We start from the raw sequence: 19,136 nt of genomic DNA on the forward strand, positions 1-19,136 counted from the left end.
AGAATACCTGGAATATTTATGCAATGGGGCCAGTGTGTGCCTTTGTTGTGGAAAAAAAGTGGAAAACATCTGCCTCAGCCCGAGCAATTTTCATTTTTTAACTGCCACAGCAATCTCTGAGAGGTTGTATGCGTGTCATCACTGAAAGGAGTGGCAAACCACGAGCAGACATTTCACAGGGTAGCTCAAGTCTACTGAGCTATTGCAATTCAAGTGAGACTATGGACAGTGTGTTATTACAGGATATCTTGACTACCCACGTTTCTTGGCATGCTTGATCTCCTTAGGGAATTTAAATATTGAACTCCAATTAATCTTTGAAGGATGCACATAAATCTCCAGGAAAGTGAAAGCAAACAGATCCTAGTTATATGGGCTTGGGTGAGACTTTTCTTGCATAGTTTCAATTCCTGAGTTGAAATCCTCTTTAATTTCTTCTTTTCCCCCCACCAACCTGAGTCCTCCTGCAGTGCATTTGCCCATCTGCAAAGCCACCAGACCTCTAGAACTAAACCATATTGACCCAAATCACAGTGTTGAGCTCTTCTAATGTCACACTCCTCTTTGGGTCAACTGCACCATCTCATAGCTTATTCTTTATTTTCAAAGGTGTTCCTTTCACTCCTCTAAGGTGCAAGTGCTTTACCTGTGGAGAATTTTGAGGAACTGCTTTTGTTTCACAATGCAAGTTGTGAATTATTAAGTCCTTCGGCCTTTGTGTGCCGGTGGACCTTTCTTTGATATGGTTAAACACCTGAGAGGTGAGCCTCAGGGCTTTCCTCACTGTGGGGTATAAAATATGGATTATTTCTTAGAGTAGAAAAACCCCTCACCTTTGAAATGTGTTCAGTGAGAAAAGTGTACAAGGTTACTGCAGCCCTAGGGCGACAGTAGTGTAGGCTCCACGAGCTACACAAGTTTGACATTGTTTTTCTATTTTAAAACAAAAAGCTGCAGCAAAACAGAGCACTACACTTTACTTATCAGTGGGTGACTTACTGAGGTCTGAGATACAGTGAACTTCATGATTTAATGTCTCAAAACTAATGCATCACTAAGGAGTTTGATGCAAAGGTCTTCATCTTATGAAAACAATGCTTTTAGCTAAAAGGAGATTGGGAGAACACTTTCAGGTGGTGGGAGTTGCCCCTTCTGCTGATTTGCACCACAGGGGCTCTGAAGGTGCAGGGTAAGTTGCACTGGCATTTGGTGGGATCTATCAGGGCTGCACTGCTCAGCCTTCTGATCTAGCTGTGTTCTCGATGGGGCTAATGTAATGACAATTGCAAATCAATATTGCATTTTTCATTGTTTATGTATTATTGATTAAAAAAGAAAAAAGCAGGTTCTGTTTTACTAATGCCAGCTGATTGATCCTCAGCTTGCTCTACTGAAAAATACTAAACATCCTAAAAACACGAACTGATTTAGCATTTGTTGCCACACTGTAATTTGTAGGAGATTAGATATTTCTCTAGGACAAAGTGTAGCTATGCAATGCAACTTAAGGCAAACCTTGGAAACTGAACATCTCTGCTTTGCTAACAAATCTGGACAAATTCAGTGCCAAAGGAGACTGCAGAGGTTTCTTGTTCTCCTTTACCTTCAGTGTGCAGCACAGAAAGGCTGTCCCATGGAGCAGGGGGCACATTGTTACTATTCTTTTGAGAAGCAAATAAAGCCAACTTCCACTTTTTTCTTTCTTTATGGCTTTAAATTGTCCAGAGGAATTTATATTTATTCTGTCTGTTTTTGAAAGCTCTTCTACCTTTGCAATGAATTTTGGTATGTAGGGTGGAAAACTGCTCATCTTTGACAGGTGCTCTCTGAGCTTCCCTGTTAGAAGGAAGCATTGCCAGGTCAATCTGGTTCTTTGTTCTGGAAGCTCTTCCTGATCTGATATTATTGTAAATAAATAAGGGAATAGATAAACAAAAGATTGTCCTAAAATCACACATTCCTTTTCATGGTAACCACAGATCTTCTCTAATGTAGTTCATCTGCCTATTTAATTCTGCTGAGCTGCTTCTTTCTTATTTTTATTGTTATTTTTTAAGCAAAGAGTAAAGGGTTGAGTACTTGTTGTTGTTTTTTTTTTTTTTTTTAAACTTATTCTCTTTAATCTTGTGCTTTTCTGCTTTGCCACTGTCCTTGTGTTCAGTGCAGGTAAGAAGCTGTGTAAGAAAAATGTATTGTCATGATCATCAAGGCAGTCATTTCCAGTCTGAGCAAGAAGAAGAATCCAGAGTCAATCTCTGCTCTAGTCAATATGATTGTACAATCCTTGAAAGAACAACTTTTTACATCTTTGGAGATGCCTGAATTTCATTAGCTTAAAATGGCTTTTTTGAGACTGGAATACAGTCTCAAATGAAACTTCTCTGAACTCTTTCCAATTGCTCAGCATTCATTTTCTGACTTTCAGTGGGTTTGTGATAGAACTGAAATATTAATGCATAGGGAAGCACTGCACATAACTAATTTTTGGTTCTATTCTGATTTCAGTCTAATTCCTCGTAGCCTCTGTACATCCCAGTGTTGGATGATATACATGATTCTTTCTCAAAGATGACTCTTAGGGATCTAAAGGGCTTTATTCACCAGGGCAAAAAAATGTACTTGGCCTGAATTGAAGTGATACCTATAGTATCTTCATATCCCAGGCCAGTATCTGAAGTATGGTGTGAAATGTCTGTCCTTCCCACCTTCATCCTCTTGCTTCTCTGCATATTCAGTGTGTTGAGCTTATGACAGTAGCTTGCCAGGAAAGATTGTGTTTCTGTAAGTTATATAGCAGTATGTATATTCTCAATGCTCGTGCTGCTGTGCTGGCTAGGATCACAAGAGAAACTCTGAAGAACAGCCTGTCTATGCAGGCAGTTATGGAGTCAGTCACTGTTGATAAATAAAGTGTCAGACCTTTAATCATAATCTTTAATCACATGTCTGACTTTGGTTTAATTATGCATAAATGCTGCAAGCAGTCTTGAAATGATATACGCTGTCAGGAGAACACTTACAAGTGGACTATATATGTGCTTAAATATCTTATGTGCTGCTGCTTCAAAAATATTCTGGGTACATGGGGTCTGTCTAACTCAAGAGGACGTGGAGAGACTGAGAACCATCTGTGAGTCCAAGAAGGTGATTGGCCCATGGAGCTGTGCTCTGCCCTGTCTAAAACATGCCACCCTAGCATGGCAACTGCTGATGATCTGCAGATGACAGAATAGATGTGATGCTCTGGGTTTGGTAGATGAGGATGTAGAAAGATGGAAGAAGAGGAATCTGAGCAAATTCTCTCACCAAATTGAGATCAATCAAACCTCTGTTGCAAGAGCAGAGCACTGGGAAGATAGCTCAAGGATTCTTGAGCACAGGCACACAGTGTTTTTCCCCAGTGCTCCCACAATTTGGCAGAGAAATGCAAAGAGACAGGTGAGCCCAGGCCTGGATCCAGTGCCTGGATCCAAGATAGTCTGTGCCAGAATTTGTAGGTTTGATATCCAAGAAATTACAGACTTTTCCAGGTTCTGAGATTAGACTGAAAAGTTATAGAGAAAGTGATTCTGGGTGCTGGTGAAAGGCGTCTAATGAACGAAGCTATTATCAGGCATAGTAAGCATACATTCATGAAGGGAAACTTTTGTATTTGTGATTACATTTCCTTCTACAGTAAGGTCATCTACTCAGTGATTGAAGCAAAAGTGATGTAATCTTCCTGGAATTAATAAGGCTTTTGAGAATATCTTTCACAATCTCCCTCTGGACAAATTGTGATGTTAACAGGCACATGCAGTGCTGGGTGGTGAACTGGCTCAATGGTAGAACTCAAAGGGACTAAAATGGGACTACATCTGGCTAGTGAGTGGTCACCAGTTGGTCATGCAGGGATGTGCTATGAGGAGAGTCTGAGGATGCTTGGGCAGCCAGTCTGGAGGAAAGGAGGCTGAGGTGTGATCTCATTCCTCTTTGCGTCTCCTTGAGTAGGGGAAGCAGAGGGAGGTGCTGGGCTCTGTCCCTGGAAATGACACACAGCTGTTTTTGAAGTAGTCAGGCAGTTGGACTTGAACTCTGTAGGTCCCTTTTGACTGAAAATTTGAACTGAATAGTTTGACTGAAATATTATATTACTTGTGTGTGGTGGTTTTTCTGTGTTGTTGTTATTTTTGTGTGAATAGGTGGTGCTCTATTTGGAATGGAACTGATTTTCTTGAGTCATTTTAAATAGTTTACTGCCAATCCCTGGAGCATCCCCCCCAGCAGCCAATTCTAAATGGAAACTGCAGTCTGCAGATGTGGTTTAAAAAACTTCTGATACTGAGCGTTTACTAACAGGATATCCTGAAAAACAAACAACTCAAATCCTACCCTAAATGATTGGAGGAAAGGTTGGAGTGCATATCCTATAACTGCTGGTACTTAAAATTCTCTTCTGTGTGTTGTGTTGGAAAATTAAGTGCAATTAGGTCTAAATGCTTTAAATGATGGAGAGGAAAAAAAAAAAAGGCATTTCTGATTTTTTTTTTTTTTTTTTTTTTTAATACACATTGTTGAAGCATGAGAAGTTTTGTCATTGATGCGTGTTGTTGTGGGCCCACATGTACCCAGAGCAGTATATGTGGTGTTGAGATTCCATCCCCAGAGGTCACTTCTGTGCAATTAGTAGCATGTTTTAACCAAGAAGCAACATGGGGATGGGACTAGATGTCCTCATAGCTCTGCTAGAGAATCAGACACTGTTGATATTTAAATTTCATACCTTTTCTATAGATTTCTACATTTTTTTTTTTTTTTTCTGTTACCTTTGTGGAAAAATCCTGAAGGAATTTATTAAACTGAGTGAGGAGAGCAATGTCATTTCTTGCAGAATGTGTTTTGCCATATTGTCAGAAAACAGGGTTATTCTGACAGTGGAAAAATGGAGATAGCTATGATTTAAAGGTGGAAAGAATTCATGACAGGAGTGGAGATCTGTCCTTGCTGGGAGCCTGCACGATGTACTTGATCATGGGTATTGATTCAGCCCATCAAAATGTATTGTAGTAAATGTAATTTATGCTTTGACCTTCAGCCAGCTCTCAGCTGGAATGGAAAAACACAGTGCAGATACTTACCGTTGGGTCTACTTATTACTTTCTCTAAGAAAATGCAGGATAGATGTATGAATTCAAGCAACAGAGCAGTCTGGAGAGAGGTGGAGGCAGGAAGGACTTTCCAGTGGAGAAAACAAATGGAAATATCTCTTCTGTAAGCACTTATGCAGATAAAATTCAGCTGTAACTTTTCAGATAAAAGTAAAACATAAGTCTCAGAGAATAAAGAAACCTGGCAACTTTTTTTTTTTTTTTTTTTTTTTTTTCAGTTCTATTATGGTTTTCTTTCTATTACTCAGTGTTACCGTTGATGGTTTGTTTTAGGCCAATTTCCTCATCTTGGAACCCGAGTCGTAACTTCCAGACTTTCAAGCCACACAAATGCAGAATCAGAGTGATGGTTTCTATAGACTGACTGGAAAAATTAAGTACATAAAGGATCAGCATACTGTGAAAATATAATTAGGAGAGGAATAAGCAAAGAAAGTACTAGATTGAGATAAGGGGCTCTTATTTAGTATCAGTTACAGAAAAACAACCTGTCTCATAATGTTTCAGCAGAATCTATGTCCAGGGAGGGGCAAAAAAAGGTATGCAAAGAATCCTCAACTTGAATTCAGTTATGTATTCTCAGACTGAAATTATCTTATAGTCAAGTTACTGTAAACTATGTCACAGTGTGTAATGGTATAGATGATGTGAGGGCTGACAAGATTAAACATACGTAACTTTTGGTACAGTTGTGTTTTGTACAGGTGTCCATACATTCATAGAAGTATTGCTATACCAGATGACTATGATCTGATATGCTAATAAAACATGAGTTGGGTTTTGGATGGCTGTGTGTGCTTGAGGACTATGAAACTGTAAGTGGCACACAGGAATGCCTCTGTTAGAAAAACTCTCTTATTCTCTGGTGTCATGCTGGCTATGAACAGTTACTTATTCATAATTCATTCATGTTATATGAACTATTTCAAAGGAGGATGTGGAATCTTGCATTTTATCAGAACTTTTTCTACCTTTAAGCTAGACTGCCCATGTCACTAACTCAGCTGCAGACTGATGGCACTGTGTCTTGTTAGTATGGAGTGGAAAAAAAAAAAATAAAGCAGTGGGAAGAAACTGCATCTCCCTGTGGCAGTACACTGTGTATGTTATAAGATGCTTGTCCTTCATGTCGTGGTGCAAGAGGCTGGTGTACCAAACCTTGTATTTTGAGGGGTGAAAGAGAAAGATGTGTATCGGAATGAATTCCTGACTGAAATAGATGGGAGGTTTGGGGTGTTAATAATGTGTGCTGCCCTTGGGATGTGAGGCCATACGCACGTGGATCTCTGAGTGGTTTGAGGAGGACGTGTCTGTATAAATGTGAGTGTTTGTAAGGGAATATTCTGGGTTGTGTCTGCAGAGCAAGAGTTGTGGATCCTGATGTGTGTAATGGGAATCCTACTTATTCTTTGGTAGGAAAAGACTTTGAAATAATGTAAGAAGGGAGAGTGTGCAAACTTAGACAGAATAGTAATGTATTGTGGCCTGCAGATCCCCTGTGCACTTCTGATAGGCTTTTTTTTTTTTTTTTTTTTTTTTTTTTTTTTATGATCTCCAAAACAAAACCAAAAACCTACCAACCAAAGCCATTGAAAATCACACGTGCAGAAACCACTCAGCTTCTTCAGAAGTGGAAGTACCACAGTGCTAATCCATCCTCATGGCAAGAACAGAAAATGGCACATCAATTATTTGTCCTGACAAAGTAATGAGAGTGGGGAAAGGTACAATCTCATTACCAACTTAATCTTCTGGCACTCCTTGGATGAGGTACAAGTGATTATATCAATCTAGGAACAAAAGGGTTATTTGGGGGCCAATTACTCAAGCTCAAATACTCTCAATATATGAAGTGGGTTGATCTAAAAACCCGCAGCACTGAAGACTTGGTGGATGGTATTCTGCTGGCAGTGTGTAATTTTTTTCTTTAATGAGTTTATTTATCACGCCAGCATGCATAGCCTTCTTCCAGTACACTGTTTTCCCATTGTATGGTGTTTGCACTGTCTCTGTTAACTTGTCTGGTATAGAAACCAGTTGACCTTTGACTGCTGTGAATCTACTTTCATAATGAGGCTCATATCTCTTGGTTTCACCCAGCTCCCTGCCCCTTTTATTCCCTCATTGAGTCTTAATTAGAATGGATTCCCTGTGTTGTGGGAGGGTTGTTGTTCTGCATGTGTTTGGTTCAGGATTGTCAATGTAGGGCCCTATTTTCCCCTTTCACCCCAGGGGCTCTGGGTGATGCTGCAGATGTGAGGGTGCAGTGAACTCCTGTGCACCACAGCTGTGGGGGCAGAGAGGCACTGTGGGACAAAGTTGTGCTGTGCAGGTTGCATCAGACCATGTGCTTGGGCTGTGCTTGCAGATAGGTTACAACATACTCCACTGCAAAGAGGTGGTTTCCTCCTTGTTCATGATCCAGCATCAAGAACGTAGCTGTTCTTAATATTTGATGACTTCATATATTTTTTTTTTTTTCCCGTGGATTTTTTTAAACTGCTTTCAAACTAACTGTATTGGGTGCAAGTTAGCATCTGGCCAATGTACTGTCCTGAGGCTGGCCAACTATTTTCTTAATTGGCAAAGCAAATTCTGCTGAATAAACATTAATTTTCTATTTGAAAAGCCTTGACCTGAAGGACAGGTGGATTTTTAAGCAGTCCTTAGGCAGCCACTTCACTGCCTTCTGCATATTAATCATGTAGCACGTATAAACCATTAAATATCACTGAAGATGAAATCTAGTACAAATGCAGAAATCTGGTCAATTTGCTTATACAGTAGTGCTGAGATCCTTCTACACTGCTGCACAAAATGCACATAGGTCCCTATCAGAAAGCAGTTGTACTCAACAGCACAGCAATTCAAGAAAATGGCAGAAATCTAATTACTGGGATTGTTTGTGGAGATGGGAGGAGAATCCCTTGTCCACAGTGATGCATCAAACATTGCTATTAGGAGTGTTTGCTTTAATACTATCACCGGGCAAATACTATTTGATGTCATCATGGTAGCATGAGCTGCCACTCATGTTTTTGATGCTCAAGTTTTAGCATTACGCTCTGATGTTTTTTGGTTTTCCACTCTCAACATCAGAACTGAGGCACATTTGCAAAGCTACTGCGAGCAGGGGGAGAGCTAACATTTACTGATGGTGTTTGAACTGTGACTGTTTATAGTATCTGCTCTTAAAATCCCGAGCCAAGTTAAGATCCTCGAATAGCTTGTTAAAACTTTCGTTTTCAGAGACTTTATACGCAGTTGAGAATAACAGTCCCTTTGCCTGAACAGTCAATAACAAGCATCGCTCAGGTAGTGAGAGAAGTGAAACAGCCTGGAACACTTTGTTACTGTTTGTAGTTGCATGACCTCCTCCTGCAGTTCCTCCATGCCTCTGGAAACATGAATGTTACAGTATCCAAAGGAGAGAGGTGATCATCTTACTTGGCACATGTTGCGATGCAGTTTTGGTGCCCTTTCACTGAAGGGAGAAAAGTAGCAGCAGGGCCTATGGAGGGCTACCATAGGAGTGGAGTTTTGCTTGAAACATCAGCAAATTTTTAAGGGGTTTTATTGGCTCAGCAAAGAAAAGTCTCAAGCAATCTATTCTTCCAGTGCCTAAAAGTAATGGTAGGGAAGATGAAGTGTACCTCCTTCTGAGGATGTGCTGTAGCAGAATCAGAGACAGCAGGCACCCTTTGCTTCAGAGAAGTTTCTGTGCCATTACAAGGAAAAGAAATGAGAGGGGAAATCATGAGAACTGTTAAACATTAGAATGTTTTGTCCAGAGAAGTAGAGGCTGTCCCTTGCTGGAAATGTTCAAGACTTTGCTGGTCACGTTCCTGAATATCTAATCCAAGGCAGTGCTTGCAGCAGAAAATGGGATGAGATGATCTCAGGTTCCCTTCTGCATTCTGATTCCTTGCTCTTTGGGGTCACCTATGGGGATGCTGTACAGCACAGGAGATTTTTCTCTCCTTTCCCTCTTCTTCACAATGAAAAGGTTCTTATGAGCCTCAGGTTAAAAGTAGTACAACATGATCTCCTGTTGGTTGGGAGGTGGCTTTCTGTGCGTTAAAATATTTCCTTAAATTTAAAATACAGTGCATGATTTTCCAAACAGAGATCCCCTTAGGCTTCTGCTTGAGGAGTTTGATACAAGAATCCTATTTCAAAGTGACTTCAGCTACATTACGGATGTATCATCAGAAAACGATTCTGCCAGCATATCGCTGGTTGCCTGCGGTGAATGACAGCCACATGGGCCTGAACAATTGTGAGCCTCTAGCCTTTGTGTCTGTTATGTTATGTGGAACAGGCACATTTAAAGCCAAATAAAGTGCTGTTTTTTTTTGTTTTGTTTTATTTATTTATTTATTTATTTTAAATTGCATGAGACTGCAAGGTCTGGAAACCTGAGTCTTTATTAATTGAGATATATTTCTCCCTCTGTTTTCAGTAGGAATATAGATGTTGTTTTCAGTCTTACTGGTGTTGAAATCCATCTTTTTTTTGTTGTTGTTGTTTCGGTTTTTATAAATGGCATGGGTAATCAGTGCTGTGCATCTGAATTATACCGGAATTAAGTTTCAAGTGGAACAGTGTGGTAGCTATTTCATTATCTCTGAATTTATTAAAAAATTATGAAAAAACGATTTTCAAAACTCATTTTCTTGTGTAGCTTCTTGAGATACTACTTTGTATATAACAGGCAGGGTTGCAATATGAACCCTTTTAATGGATTAATTTGAGGAATGTTCCAAGTTCAGTCATGAATATTTATATATTTGCATACCTTAACTAGAACAAATGGATGTCATCAGTTAGTCTTGGATTTTCAAAGGAGTTTGGGAAGTTACTTTTCTCTTTGAACATCTTAAACTTCAGAGAAAATATAATTTTTTGCCATGACTTTGCAGTTTCATAGCCATCAAGAGGAAATATTGATTATGTAGTAACTAGTTCACTGACTCTGTCCTTTTAAGCCTACCTCCTTGTAGCTATCTTGAAGACTTTGTTCTCCACCATTGTGTCCTCAGATCATCAATTCCTCTTATGCAATATTTCTGAAATCTTTCTTTAAAAAAAAAAAAAGTCAGAATCTTATCAGCTATCTTAAATGCTGTGTCTTCATCCAGTCTCTCATCCTTTATCTCTCTGACTTCCTTCTAGTCCTTTTTGAAGCTGTTGAGGTTGTTGCCATTGTCTCTGGCACTGACAGCCCCATCAATTTTGTATCCCTTCACTGATCCACTTTCTTCCTACTGCATTGAGATAAAGCTTTATTTATTTTTATTTCTGATGACTTTCTCTTTGTTTTTTGTCTGGTGTCGGCTCTTATCGCATTGCCCTCTCATTGTCAGCTCCAAGTGCTTTAGTGCTTTGTTACAGAGACAGTTCCAGACCTTCAGTGCTAGCTTTCATGTCCATCTCTCCCTCATCAGTATCCTGGATGGTTTCTGCTGTCAGTGCTTCCTAGTTCTGCCCTAACTTGTTTGGATAATTAGAAGGGTGAAATAATTAAGGTGACTGCTCAGCTTGTGTTGGTGCTCTCCAAGGTGAGCAGTCAGCCATCCTCCTTCCAAACCAGATGTTGTGTACTGGGTTTGTTCAGGAATTAATCCCATAAGTATCACTCCTCTGTTATGCTCCAAGGATGTGCAAACCTCCAGTGGAAGGTGCTGGAGACGTGTTTTGGCAGTGCTGCCTGGGCCATGTCCTGTTCAATACTAGATGCCAGCTGTGGCCTGGTGATACTCAATGTCTATACCTTCCCTGCTGGGAGGCTGATGCTATCTGTACTGCAGAAAGCTGCACAAGGAGACCAGTGTCTTCAGTCAGTCTTCATTATGTGAGCTTCAGGTTGATCTTCCTGCCACTAATTTTCACTGTTTTTCTTGAAGTACTTCTGTGCACTGACTTGATTCTATTATTCCTTATGAATTTGTTGGTTTTTCTGCATTCCCATTAAGGATTACTTTAGCTTCTCACCTCTCTTATTTCAATAATCCATTTATTCCTATAAAGCCATCAGTTTCATTTCTGCTGCTTCAGAATGATCCCAGCTCTTGCAAGCAGAGCCTGAAGACTTAAGCCCTACAAAATGCTGAAGTTCTTCAGAGGTGAATGCTGCAGTCTTTGTGACTCGCCCCCTCTAGGCACAGTATAAAGCCTCTCCGTGTGAAAGAATCCACCTCTGTTATTTTCACTGCTAACGTTAAAGATACCTGTTGCTCTGCAGCACAACATATAGGCTTCTTGACAGCCTGAGGGATATGTTTAGTCAACAGGCATTTGGTTTGAACAAAAAGCCCCAGATTCTTTAAATGTGTCCAAGGACAAACAGCTGCTTTCAATATTTGAATAACGTTTCAAGAATTGAGCAGATGGCTTTGTCCAAACAATTGTAGCACATAATTTTTTTTTTTCTTAAATCTGAGTGGCATAAACTGCAATGTAGCCACTGCAAGATAATTAACATCACTTCAACACTATAATGTGCAAAGGTGCATTTGATCCCATTCCTATAAAGACCTGATTATATTATGGTAATCAGTCTTTTGAGATGCTCTGTTACAAAAAAGAAATTCTTTTGAATACAACGCAGAAGCAATTCGATTCTTTTGATCAGCAGAAATGTCAATTACGTCTCATATTTGAGCTCTGAAATGACATAAACAAGTGTCTAGTCCTTTCAATACTGAATGGTTAACACAAAAAAGTAATTAAACTATTTCAACAGCATTTATCAAAAAGCATATGTCGAGAATGCCAATGAAGTACCGTATCATACCCAGCTTCTGATTATACTCTAGATTAATAGAAGAGAGTTTTACATCAGTTTGGTAGTAGAATACATACTTGGAGCATTTTCCTTCTCAGTAATGTCAGGTATTCTTCCTTTTCCACCTCATTTACACATTTTGAGAAAGGACAAAGATATTTCTGGAATTTAACCACCAGGAAAACTACAGAACCAAATGTCCAGAAAGTTGAAGATCACTCCAAGAGAAGCCACCTCCTGTGAATTATCTCCCAGCTGAATAAGGAAACTGGGAAAAAGGTTTAACTCTGTAAAATTGCATGCAAAATAGCAAACATCTGTCAACAGTTATAACACCACCTCCCAGAACAAGAGCCTAACGTGAGGGCATAGTCATGTTCTCAGCCTGTGTGCCAAAAGTAGGATGCTTAATGGTGCTGTTTCAGGAGAACTGAGATGCTCTTGTTTCTAAAGGCTGTTTTTATCAGCTACTAAGAAATGGACTAATTCTGGGCCAGGGCCCTAGCTGATATGGGTAAATGGACTATATCCACACAGACTGGTATTAAATGGGCTATCAAGAACTAATTGGATCTAACTGCTTAAGAAAGGAAAGCTTTTACAGCATCTTATGGTGGTGTTCACATGTAGCTTAAGAGTTGACAGTATTGTGTGTGAAGATAAACAGCTTAGTTAGGAAGGATGTAGGACCTGCTTGCTGATCTGCTCAGCCCCACCATGGGAGGATGCATGCTGGAAAGACAGACTCAATTTTTGTTGGCTGTGAGTAAAGAGCCTTAGTTCCATTTGCTAAATAAGTGTGGATGTTACAGCAGTGAAAGTGGCTAAAATCAGCTGAAGAAACTAATACAGGAACAAGAGGGCAGGAAATTATGCTGCAGCTGATAGTTTCCTAATGAGCTTGAGTTGGTCTGTAACGCAGCAACTTCACCGTGTAAGTTGCCATGGAAAGTACTTCTTAAAAAGAAATAATTTAAATGTTAGTAGTTAACTGCATTTGTAATTCAGAAGATGTGCATATACCAACTCAAGCTCGATCTCTTGCCAAAGCTGAAGATCAAGAGTAAAGGGAAAATACTCATTCTTTTCTCTTTTAAAGCACTAGATGCATGTCTTCACTGCCAATCATACACTTTCAAAAACGATTTTTCATTTAAGACAGCAGCGTGTAGGGAACACTGTAGATGATTAATATGCAAGTATGTGCCCAGAATTGGCTCTCTTGGCTCCTAGTGGGAGGGATCCTATTGGTGCCATGTAAGAGAAAGGAGAATTTGAAGTTATCTCCAGTAATCCACTGACTTCCAGTGCCTGAAGTTGTTTGCTAGTGGAAAGGAACTCTGCAGCATCCTGAATGCGCTCTGGGATTTGTAGCCCCAACAGGAGAAAAACTGTGGTAAAGGTGCTCTGTGAGTCACTGCAGCAAAACGGCCTGACTTTCAGAGCTGTAGAGCAATCATGCTATGTGAAAATGATAATCTTGGTGCTTACCTTGAAACCAGTCTGTGGGTCTGTAGCTGTGTTCTTGCAAACCCTAGCCTGGTGTAACACAGGGTTTGCACACAGTGCATCTATCTCAGCAACCTCCTGTTGCTTTGTGTCACTTGCCAAAATGTTCATGGTCTGCTTCAACGGGCATACTTACGGAATAACAAACATGCTTTATGTATGTGTGACTGCTGCAAATACTGGTTGAATGTAACTGCTGCATTTCTTTCAGAAATCCTGCCAACTTTAATTAACTAAGGTTGCTTTTGAAGCACAAAGTGATTAGAAACTTGTTTGCAATCTGTTTGCATTGTAATATACAAATCAGAACATAGGCTTCCTTGTGTCTTTTGGACAGCAAAACCTGTCGTCTGAATTTCTACAAGTGAATTTGAACTCTGGCCATGTTCTCTGCTTCATTTACCTTCTGTTTTTTTTTTTTTTCTTATCACAGTTCTGGGGACACTCACAATACTCAAATAGTTTGGGGGCAATGATTGCTTGACAAATAGCATGCAATTGTCAGAGCTAAAAGCCATTTTTCTTTTTTTTTTTTTTTTTTTTTTTTTTTTTAAGATATACACTGGTATTGTTTTAGTTTTTTCATGTTGCCTTTTTTTCATGTCTTCTATTTGTGAGCACTTGGTATATCCTGTTCAACAACTTGGCTCCAATCTGCTCGTGGCAGATTGCCTCCAACCATTGCTGGGTGGTGCTTAGAAATAGGATGTTGCTCCTGGCATGTGTGAGTGTGAACGTTGGGCGTATGGACTCTGGTCTAACTATTCAAGAGTTGTACAAACACATCTATGTGCTCTGGCAGATCTTCCATAAAGACCGAGAACAAGTTCTTATGGAGTTTTTTCCCCACTGTTATTGCATTATTTGCAGTCTTGACCTGTACCAGGACAGTAGACAAACAAGGTATAGTGAGTCTGCAACACCTTATCCTTCCCATTGCAACCCCTACTCAACTTTTAAGCTCAGAGCTGGAAGCAGAATATTGGATTAACAAAGGGGAGAACATATGTGGACACCAGCAGTGAAACTAGCTAAAATGGTACTTGCCATTCTGGTTGTGACAGAGATTGATGCTTTCATGCTATGGTGGGGAAAAAGCTATTGTAGTTCTGGAGACGAAAGGAAGGAAATGTACTTTGTTAATGGAAATTAAGGATAAATAAGTACTACCATTGAGTTCATTAGGTGTTTTTGTTGAATTTTGTGGCAAGACTTGTTTTTTTAGATTTTTTTTCAGAGGAAGAGAGAGGCAAAGTTCTTCATGGCAGTGTAAATTTATGACCCTGAGTAAATTTTTATAACAAAATTTTGGTTTAATTTTTATATTTTGACTCATCACTTCAGAGCCGTATATATTCCATGTGAAAACAGAAATTATTACTGTGAAGAGGTTTCCATAACAGGCCAGTCTCATAGACTAGAAAAACAAAAGAGCTGTCACAACCTCTAAATTGACACTGAGTGCAGCATTTACTTGCTTGTTCACCGAGATCACATCATTGAAAAAGGGAATTTTACCTTATATCCCTTTGACTGAAGTCTTTATCCCTCTGCTCACCTCTGTATGCATCACTGCCCTGCTTCCACCCTGGGAAGAGCAGGGCCACCCTGTGCACTGTGCAGCAGGAGTGCTCAGAAGGCAGCCTTTGGGTTTGCAGCAGAGCTCTTTCATATCTTCAACTGCTGCAAGCTGGCTAGGGTCAAGTGAAACACTTAACCAGTGGAGAGTCTGACTGGGTGGAAATGGGGATCTTGATACTTGAAAGCAATCATTTATTGACCAGGATGACAAGAGAGAGATAGCAGATTAGCAAAGTAGCCACCTGCTCAAGCTCTTGTTTGAAATAGAACACCAGTGAGTTACTGCCAGGTATCAAATGCTAATATTACTTTGCTTAATGGGGCCCTTTATGCTCCTCTGAAGGGCCAGCAGAGCTATAATCATTGCCTGAAGGCTTTTAAAATTTCAAGTATTTTTGCTCGAGTGTTCTTCTGCAGTTTTTCTTTGAAAGAAGTCCTGCCACAAGAGAGTCTGCTCTCCTCTCGGTAAGCAGCAGTACAGTAACTCCTTCTGACACTAATGGGAGCTGTGCCTGCATGAGGACCTAATCGTAGATTCCTCATAACAAAGCTGAGCCTCGAGAACATGAAATGTAATGGGAAAACAATAAAATTGCGAAGGGCCTGATTCTTCTCATATCCAGCATCAATTGTTAAGTGATGGAAAGTCAGTCTCCCGTATGATTCACATCTGTGAGGGAGCATTGCATTACTGAATGTTTCTTGGATTTCTTTCCTTCTTTCCTGTAGCCAGTTCTCCTAGCTCTGTGCTTTGAATGCTGTGCAGATCACTCTGGTTCACTAAGAAAACAGGAGTTGAGGGCAGGCTGTCATCACCCCTGCAGCTTCTCACTCCACTTGTGCTGGGGCACCATCCATCAAGTGAACATGTTGGAGGAAGCACAGGAGCTGTCTGAGTTGCCTGTGTGAAATAAATCATACTACTGAAAGAGAACATCTCACACCCATTTTTTTTCTGCCTCATTACTACGTCAAAGCCTGCAATCTTTTAGTATGGAACTGGAGGAAGTTGGCTTTAATGCCACGATTTTCCATGTTGAGGAAGCTGGAAATGGCGAAGAATGTGAGATGTGGGCCTTGGCAGAAAATGCCTCGTGCAGTTGTCCATGTGCTGGCTGGTCTTGGAGGGTATCATCAGAAATTCAGTTCTGTCATTCACAAGCTTCTAGGAAAAAAAAAACAACTCACACAGTTATGGCTTTTTGTAACTTGGAGCAAACCTCCACTTCACTGTATGTGATTCCCAACCTGAGAATTATGTAAGTACTGTCATTTTTTCCTGATTGTGGGCTACTAGTGCCTCTGTGTTGTGGTTCTGTCAATGAGGAGAGTTTGATTTAGGGTGAAATTTTGAAGTCCTAATCTATAATTTGTCTATGGCTGGGATGCATTCTCTAGGGGAATCAGAAAAAGATGAAATGCAGAAACATCGAAAAAGGAGCCAACTTAGCTAGCTCTGTTGCAACTGTTGGAATTAGAAAGTTAGTGGTGTAAAAAGTCCCTAAACTAAGGATGTAGGAAGGACACCTTATCTTTTTCCTTTGCCACCAAGAAAAAGGAAAATAACAGTAAAGAGGCTGCTAGTCCTGAAGTTTTGAAAAGACACGGGCATGCTGAAACAGTACTGATCTATCTCCAGTATTGTTAGTAAAGGTACCAGTGCATTCAAAGTTCGATTTATCTAGTTTGAAAAGTGTGTGGACCTTTTCTCGAAACTGTTCTGCTTCAAGAAACAATTGGTGATTCTGGACAAGAGGGAATGGAATGATGAATAGTTCAGTAAACTTCCCCCGTCACGCTGCGCAAACACACAAATCTTGGGTCGCCTTGATGGAGGTTAAACTCCTCAGAACTGTGGCTTAAGAAATGCTGTGTGTACATTATGTTATATATGTTATATGTTGAAGGAAGCCAAGCTCCTGTCTAGAACAATATGAAGTTAATTACTAGTTGGTTTTTGTTTTTTTTTTTAATTTTTGTTTTTCCCAGGAAAAATGTTTCCAACTTTGACATCTGACTTGGAGGAGGGAAGGAAAAAAAAGTCCTGAGAAGGTTCATCTTTATTATCTGCTTTACTGGAATTCAAGTTGCTCATTCATTCTTATACTGCTAAACAGGGAGGTTATGGTTATAATGCGTGTCTTTAGTTTTCCTTCTTTCTATTTTGCCTTCTGATAGCATGTTTCTTGACTCGTCATGTTTTGAGAACTGCCTTTATTCTGTTTTGGTAAAATAAGAAATGGAAATTGAGACCTGTCCTTAATGGGTCTATCCTGTGTGGTGGTTGTTGAAGATAAAGATGTTAGACTTGTCTTCCCAATTTTGAAATCCCGGCTTCCAGGTGTGTCAGGATTATGCATGGTATATTAGAAGACTAATGTATTTCCACTCTTTAAGACATGAAGACATGGTAATGTAGGCATTTGGTGTAATGCACCATACTATGCGTGCTCTAATGGAGGTCGTTATAATGCATGTTTTGAAAGTAGTGTTATTGATGAGCAGCTGCTCTGTAGAATCCAGATTGCCTTTCCAGTGTGCTTTCTGCTCATAAGTTGTTTTCTCTGTGGGGAATAAATTGTTTTCACTGTGGGAAATGTTAGTTGTTTACTAATAAGTTGTTTTCTCTGTGGGAATAGATTTTGAATGCTAAGATAGAAGATGGTACTTTTCTTTGTGCTGTTGAGGGAAATACAATATGCCTTAAGTTCTTGAGCTATTGGGACTTTTTAAATGGAAGATTTATAATGGCTTGTGTCAATCTTGCACTGAGTGTGCTTTTTAGAAGACATGGGGAATTGGATCTTAAAAGCTGTTCAGAACTGGGGCTTGTGTTGTGCAGGCATTGCTGTCAAGTCTGAGCTGTGATGGCTGCCTGGAGGAAGCTTGCTACAGATGGCAGGTGAGGCTGCCTTTTACTGGGATGTGTACTCATTTATATCTTTTCAAGGATAAATAGCCTATGTTTGCATTTATAGCTGATAGCCAGTCCCGGGATGCCCCAGCACTGCAGCTAAATAGTGTGTGCATTCACTTCCTTCGCAATGAGCCCATCTGGGTTCATTGAAAAATAAATAAATAACCCTCTGTATAGTGGTGTGAGCACTGGGTTAGCTATTTCCTTCTGCTGGTACGTTTGGCACTGATCCACAGAGCAAACACTGGCTGAAATACTTGAAGTACTTTCCCTGAAACTCATTTTCTGCTTAGAAAAAGACAGTTTTAGGGAAAAATACTCAAAAATTCAAGAGAAATGTTGGAAATATGTTTAAGAGGTCAAAGGAAACTTTTGATGGAATCGTATGATAGGCAGCTCAAAACTACACCAGAATTCCTCAAGTCTTTAAACAACTTTTTAGAAATATTTTGGTCACTTGGAAGGCCAGAGTAAAACTCAGTGGTAATGGCTGATCCATTTACCCAGCAGTCAATGGATGCTCTCATGGGTGCAAGGAGCAAAGGTCAACTCTTCTCTGAGGAGGTCTATCGTAATCTCAGATACAGTAAATGGATGTGAGTTTACTGCCATCTACATCCTTCCATCTTATATCTTTTAATACTTTCAACAGGTTGCTGAATTTAGGGCTGTTATCAGTCCAGCTCATCCACAAGTGCTTTTAAAATCGTGTTGGATCATCCAGAATTTCCAGACCGTGTCTGTTTTGGGCCTCAGATGGTTGGGAAGAAGCTTCTTAACCTGCATTAGCATTTCTGGGATTGAATTATGTCGCACCCAATTGAGTAAATACTGGGGCTTAAATCTCACTGGATTTGCCCTGGAGGGCAACTAGTTTGTGTAAAGCCTTGACTGTTGTGCTCAAAACAACTATAAAACATGCTGATCACATAAGTTTGTAGCAGTATGGTTGGAGTCCTTTGACCATTTTATTTAGTTTACTATTATAAATACAGGTTGAAAGGAAAGCTACTGGCCTAGGAGAAGCCACGCTGACAAATGCACGTCACTGAAATGTGAGTGGAGAGAAAATGGGTGACTTCACAGAAATAAATTAGCCCAGACTGACATACATGGTGAGTGAGTTGAATAAAACTGATCTCATTGAAGCAAATTAGAAATATGTTCCTCTTCAGTGTATATAAGGAGCAGATGG

The sequence above is a fragment of the Centrocercus urophasianus genome, unplaced genomic scaffold, assembly GCF_019232065.1.
Source record: "Centrocercus urophasianus isolate 14NV4802_14NV808 unplaced genomic scaffold, USGS_Curo_1.0 seq_19, whole genome shotgun sequence".
Classification (NCBI taxonomy): domain Eukaryota; kingdom Metazoa; phylum Chordata; class Aves; order Galliformes; family Phasianidae; genus Centrocercus; species Centrocercus urophasianus.